The following is a 7,564-nucleotide window of genomic DNA, read 5'->3' as shown; positions in this document are numbered from 1 at the left end:
GTTGCCTCTGGATGAACAGGAACCCGTGGTGTGTTGGAGGGCTGCATGAACAGTAGACGGTGGAGGGGTACCCATGGAGGGGTGGTTGAACAGGACCCCGTGGTGTGGAGGGCTGGATGAATAGTAGACGGTGGAGGGGTGCCCGTGGAGGGGTGGTTGAAGAGTAGCCGGTGGAGTAGCGCGTGGTGGAGGCTGGATGAACAGGAGCCCGTGGAGGCTGGAGGAGGTCAACGGTAGCCCGTGGAGGCTGGAGGAGGTCGACAGTGGAGATGAACAATATCCCGTGGAGTCCCGTTTTGCGATATGCCACACCCCTCCCGATGAACAGGACCCCCGTTTCGACCGTAGGAGGTCCGTTTCGTCCATTTTGCGGTACGCCACACCCCTCCCGATCAACAGGACCCCCGTTTCGACCATAGGAGGTCTGTTTCATCCGTTTTGCGGTACGCCACACCCCTCCCGATGAACAGGACCCCCGTTTCGACCGTAGGAGGTCCGTTTCCTCCGTTTTGCGGTACACCAGACCCCTCCCGATCAACAGGACCCCGTTCTGAATGGAGGAGGTCCGTTTCCTCCGTTGTGCGGTACGCCAGGCCTCGTTTCCATAACATGTTCCATCCAAGCCCTCCCGATGAACACGACCACGCATTCCGTTCTGACCTAGCCGGTTGGCTCCCACGCGTTCCGTTGCCTCCCGATGAACACGATGCATTCTGTTGCCTCCCCATGAACACGACGCATTCCGTTGCCTCCCCATGAACACGATGATGACGTTGTTTCTCCGTTCCGACCCAGCCATGTACACGAGACATGGCCGTAGGTATGCGCGAGTAGGCGTTCAAGACCCTGCTCGTATGTACACATACGTGGCCATATTTTCTTTCTTGCACCCTGGCCGTTGTACGTACGTGCACATGCTACGTGCGCGCCTCTACTACGACACGCACATGCCTCTACTACGACACGTGCACGCCTCTACATCCACCAGTATATATGTACGTACACGTTCGCGACCAGAATGACAACGCTACGTACGCTTCGACCAGGTGGGTCCCAACTGTCAGGCACTTCCTTGCGTACGAAGACGTAGCTGGTGGGTCCCAGCAGTCAGGGGGGCGAATCGTTTTTTTGCCCGGACAGACTTCCTTGTGTGCGAAGATGTAGCTGGTGGGTCCCAACAGTCAGGGGGGCGAATCGTTTTTTTTCCCGGATGCACTTCCTTGCATGCAAAGATGTAGCTGATGGGTCCCAACAGTCAGGGGGAAACATTTTTTTAGCAAAATACAGTGCCCCATCCGGTGGGTCCCAGCTGTCAGGTGGAGGAATCATTATTTTCCGCGTGATAAGGAGGCACTTCCTTGCTGCGGCCGTGGACCCAGCTGTCAGCCTCTCCACATACAGTCCACGTCCAATGGAAGTCATTCCTTGACCATGTTGACCACGCCGCGCCGAGAGCACCAGGGCGGTGGACGACGGCGAGGCCTAGGAAGGGGAGGACGCGGAGCCAGGGAAGACGGGCAGTGGAAGCCTGCGGGGAGAGGAGTACGAGGGTTCACTGGTTCGGCTGCGGTGTGAGGCTGCCGTCGCCGGAGGGCCTGGCCAGCGGTGGGAATAGTAGGGGGCGATGAGGCCTTCACGGCAGCACATCCGGCCACGGGAGGCAGGAGCATGCGGCACGACCGGAGCTACTTTTGGCGGCTGGAGCAAGAAAACCAGAGGTTGAAGAAGCACTACGGCCGTTGGATGGACATCGTACGGTCACTGGAGCTAGAATCGTTTATGTTGACTAAGTTGACAAAGCCCTCCATCCCCGTCAACTTAGTAGGCCCACAAGTCAGCCTCCCACCAAGGTGGGTCCCAGCTAGAAGGGGGTATTCATTTTTTGTGCGTAATAAGGAGGCACTTCCGGTGGGTCCGAGCTGACAGCAGGGGGAATGTTTTTTCATGAAATACGGTGGCCCGTCGGGTGGGTCCCAGCAGTCAGGGGCAAACATTTTTTTCGCGAAATACTGGTGGGCGTCCGGTGGGTCCCTGCTGTCAGGTGGAGGAATAATTATTTTCTGCGTAATAAGGAGGCACTTCCTTGCGACTGTCGTGGACCCAGCTGTCAGCCTCTCCACGTACAGTATTCTTTCGATGGAATTCGGTCGTTGACCACATTGACCACGCCGCGCCGAGATCACCATGGCGGTGGACAACGGCAAGGCCTAGGAAGGGGACGACATGGAGCCGGGGAGGACGCGGCAGTGGATTCCCACGCGGAGAGGAGTACGAGGGTTCACTGGTTCGGCTGCGCTGCCATCGCCGCAGAATAACAGGGGGTGTGGGTGAGTGGAGTGGAGGGATGGCCTGGCCAGCGGTGGGAGTAGTATGGGGGCAGTGAGGCCTCCGCGGCAGCACAGCCGGCCACGGGAGGGAGGAGCAGGTGGCACGACCGGCGCTGCTTTGGGCGGCTGGAGCAAGAAGACCAGAGGTTGAAGAAGCAGTACGGCCCTTGGATGGACATCATACGGTTAGTCGAGCTAGAATCATGCATATTGACTAAGTTGACAAAGCCCTTCATCCCCGTCAACTTTGTAGGCCCACTATACTGGGTCCCAGCTAGCAGGGGGAGTATTCATTTTTTTGTGCGTAATAAGGAGGCACTTCCTTGCGTGCGAAGATATAGCTGGTGGGTCCGAGCTGTCAGCGGCGGTAACGTTTTTTCATGAAATACAAATGCCCTTTTAGTGGGCCCCAGATGTCAGGTGGAGGAATCATTATTTTGCGCGTAATAAGGAGGAATTTCCTTGCGTGCGGCCGTGGACCCAGCTGTCAGCCTCTCCACGTACAGTCCACTTCAGATGCATGTTAGTCGTTGACCATGTTGACCACGCCACGCCGAGAGCACCAGGATGGTGGACGACGGCGAAGCCTAGGAAGGGGACGACACGGAGGCAGGGAAGACTCGGTAGTTGTTTTTGTTTCCCATGCGGAGGGGAGTACAACTTTACGAGGGTTTACTGGTTCGTTTGCCATCGCCGGAGAATAACAGCAGGTGTGGGTGAGTGAAGGGATGGCTAGGCCAGTGATGGGAGGACGGTGGGGCGGTGAGGCCTGCGCGACAACACAGCCGGCCGCGGGGAGGAGGGAGAAGGCAGTCCCGCCAGCGCTTGTTTGAGCGGCTGGAGTAGGAAGAGCAGAGATTGAAGAAGCACGACGGCCGTTAGATGGACATCCAACAGTATACATGCCATCTGTGGAAAGCCTCAAATTTCTGGAAAACAGCATACAACCCATCTTCCATTATTTCAAATAATTTACAGCCCATTTGCTAATTCTTACGGGTTTTTTTGGAGCCCATATTCTTTTTGTTAGCATTACAGCCCATATTGTGGCCACGGTTAAAAAATTATACGAAATTTTGCATATGTCGGTGCGGTCTGAACTGTTTTAATCTCGAAATTTCGAGTCACATTCAGACTGATTTTAAAAATAAATGTATATCAATATAAAATCCAATAAATTGTCCATGCATAAAAATCAATGCAATTTAAAATCTTGAAATGAAAAAAAAAGATATTTGAAACTAATTGCCGGTTTGATGTGTTTTAAAAATGTAGAACCCATTTCTCATTACTGATAGCCCATTTTCTCGGCCAGCCGAATGAAGCTCTCCTCGTCTTGAAAGATTTGCAGCCCAATAGGCCTGATAAAGCGACTTGACAAATCACAAAAAAAACTGGGCTAGCCATTTTCAGAAAGAAAAAAAAACTACTGGGCTGGTCTGTGGTAAACATAAAAGAAAAGGCTGTCTAGAGAGGACAGAGTGTCCCGCACAGCCCAGTTGACACCTTGCTTCCGTCTAAAAAAAATTAGATAAATGCCACTCCAATTATGGCGATTCATAAAAATGCCACTGCAATTTCCAAACTTTGAAAAATGCCACTGCAATTTTTGCAAACTTTGAAAAACGCCACTGTAGTTTGCAAACTTTGAAAAACGCCACTCCAGACTTCGAAAAATGCCACTGGAAATGGTATGAAATGGCATTTTTCAAATTTGGAAATTGAAGTGGCATTTCTTGGATACACCAGATTTGGAGTGGCATTTATCAAATTAACCCAAAACAAAAATAACTGGGCGAGCTACTGGGTCCCTGGTTGTAACACCCTCGATGCGACTATAGCTCCCACGTCTCGAGGCACGACTTAGAGACATAATCGCATTGAAGGCATCTGTCGCAAGTTAGGCAATCTTCACAACATCCCATGTAATGTGAATAATAAAGGGGAGAACATAGTTGGCTTACACTCGCCACGTCACATCAGAGTACATAAATAACATACATCATCCAAACACTCATGGCCCGACTACGGCGCCAAAATAGAAGAAAACCCAACATGCGACACGGTCCCAATCACCCCCAACTGGGCACCACTACTGATCGTCGGGAAAGGAAACATAATAACGCTGAGAGTCCTCGTCGAACTCCCAATTGATCTCGTACTCGTCTCCTGGAGCGGAATCACCTGGACTTGCATCTGGAGTTATAGTATCTGTGAGCCACAGGGACTCAGCAATCTCGCACCCTCGCGATCAAGACTATTTAAGCTTATAGGAAGGGTAAGACAAATATATGTGGAGCTGCAGCAAGCGACTAGCATATATGGTGGCTATCTTATTCGCAAAAGAGAGCGAGAAGAGGAGGCAAAGCACGAGCAAGAAACTAGAGGAACAACCTGCGCAAGCATAACTCCAACACCGTGTCCACTTCCCGGACTCCGCCGAGAAGAGTCCATCACGGTAACACACTCGGGTGATTCATTTTAATTAATTAAGGTTCAAGTTATCTACAATCGGACATTAACACATTCCCATCTGCCCATAACCGCAGGCACGACTTTCGAAAGTTCAATCCCTACAGGGGAGTCCCAACTTAGCCCATGACAAGCTCTCACGGTCAACGAAGGAATAGACCTCCTCCCGAGACGTTCCGATCAGACTCGGTATCTCGGTAAGTCAAGACACTTCGACAGGTTAAAACAAGACCAGCAACACCACCCGCTGTGCCGACAAATCCCGATAGGAGCTGCACATATCTCGTTCTCAGGGCACACCAGATAAGCTAAGCGTACGGGAGCCAACGTAACCCAAGTTGCCGAGGGACGGCCCCGCACGGTGCTCTAGGTTGCACCAACACTCAGAGGAGCACTGGCCCGGGGGGCAAAATAAGATGACCCTTGAGTCTGCAGAACCCAAGGGAAGAAAAGGCTAGGTGGCAGAAGGTAAAACCAAGGTTGGGCATTGCTGGACAAGCTTTAATCAAGACGAAATATCAAGGGGTTCCCATTATAACCCAACCGCGTAAGGAACGCAAAATTCGGGAACATAACACCGATATGACGGAAAACTAGGGCGGCAAGAGTGGAACAAAACACTAGGCAAGAGGCCGAGCCTTCCACCCTTTACCAAGTGTATATATGCATTAAGATAACATAGCAATATAATGATATCCCAACAAGTAAATAAATGTTCCAACAAGGAACGGCCTCCCATCTTCACTTGCAACTAGCAACGCTATAAGAGGGGCTGAGCAAAGCGGTAACATAGCCAATCAACGGTTTGCTAGGACAAGGTGGGTTAGAGGTTTGACATGGCAATTGTGAGGCTGACAAGAAAAAGGTAGGTATCGTAGCATTGGAATAGCAAGAGCGAGCAAACTAGCATAGCAAAGATAGTAGTGATTTCGAGGGTATGATCATCTTGCCTGCACAGTTGTCAGAGTTAACTGGATCCTCAAAAGCAAACTCAACGGGCTCCTCGGTAGCAAACTCGTCTCCCGGCTCTACCCAAACAAGACAAACAAGCAACAAGGATACAATCAACCAGGTGCAAGACCAAGCAATAATATGAAATGATGACATGCTATGCGGGATGCGATGCGGGATGCAAAATGCAAGATATGACAGGAATGCATGAACCTGGCCTCACCATGGAATTCCAAGGGTGCCACTGGAAAGATGAGATGAAATCGCTTGAAAACGATATAAAGATCATCGGAATCGGAGTTACGGTTTGGAAATGGCAAGCGATTCAAAAATGACACCGGTCTGCGATTTACAGCAAGTAGGCATCTAAATGCAACGAAATGAACATGCTACAGCCACCAAACATGACAACAAAATACATGGCAGGGATGCTCACAAGATGCTTAACAAAAGACTAGCACTGAGCCACGGCCAATTCATCCATTATGAGGTTCAAACAAGCATGGCAAAAACGCAAATGCAAAACCGATTCTAGACTTTGTGAAATTAACACTTGTCTGAAATTTCAGATCACGAAGCCCTCTTCGGAGCAGCAAAACAACATGATACATGATCTGATTAAGATAAATAAGAACATGCATGGAGCTACTCAACAAGGTTAACAAAAGTCCGAAAGTGACCTGGGGTCAAAAGGGATCACAAAATATACTAACGGGCACACGAACATAACAAAACATAATCAGTTTTCAGACTTAGTGAAAACTGAGACATGCTGAAATATAACTCACGAAGGCATGTAAATGAGCTCGATGCTCTCACTATGGTGCATGTCATGGCAAGGCAATCATACATCCATTAAGAAGGCACAAAATGGTAGCTAGACATGGCAAGAACAATGGCATAGCATGCACGGGTCAACTACAATAACATCGGCAAAATCGCAAACGAGTTGACGATCTGCCCAGATTCACAACGAAGCAAAAGTAGAGCTCGATTGACTCAAGCTAGGGTGCTCCATAATTGCAAACAAAGACATGGATGGATAGAGCATAACATGATTAACAAAAGTCCTTTACTGATCATCCTCAAAAGAGGCACGGATCACTAGGAAACAAGCTGAACATATGGCATCATGAACTAAAAATCCCAGACTTAGTGAAAATCACTAAGTCCCTGAAAACAGATTTCCTGGGTGCCTCTCTTCGCAAGCTTGCACAAGTCACCACACACATCCTAAAAATGCATGGGTTGCACCTCTGGAAAGAAGACAAAATCCTTAACAAAACATATGAAGGACTCACAGGCATATCATGCACACAATAATAATGGCAAAAATGACAAAAGTCTAAGATGAACTAGCAGATCTGACAATTAACTCACGAAGCCTCCTTCTAGCAGCATTTTGGGCATCAAGATGAGCTCAAATGCAAATGATACAATGTAATGAAATGATGTACTCTTTGAGACAAACATTTTGATATACTATATGTCCAAATCGGAGCTACGGATGCGGAGATATCACTGGTCAAAGTTAGCACAAAAATTAGGGTTCGGGAGCGAAAAGTCAACCGTCAAGTTTTTCCAGATCCAGATCCAGATCGGGCACGCGGATCGAGGCCGCCGGAGTTACTGTTCAGAGCCGGACTTTGAGCTCGCCGGCGTCGAGGGAGGAGGTGGAGGAGAGGGACTTGGCCGGCCGGTGGGGAGGACGAGGCCGGGGCGCGACGGCGGTGGGGCGGCGCCGCGGTTGAGAGGCGCGGCCGCGGCGGCGTGGCGGCCCCCAGCGAGGTGGACGGCGGCCGGTGATGGCGGCT

Source organism: Triticum dicoccoides, chromosome 2A (genome assembly GCF_002162155.2).
Source record: "Triticum dicoccoides isolate Atlit2015 ecotype Zavitan chromosome 2A, WEW_v2.0, whole genome shotgun sequence".
NCBI lineage: Eukaryota > Viridiplantae > Streptophyta > Magnoliopsida > Poales > Poaceae > Triticum > Triticum dicoccoides.
Note: the sequence above shows the minus strand (reverse complement) of the source record.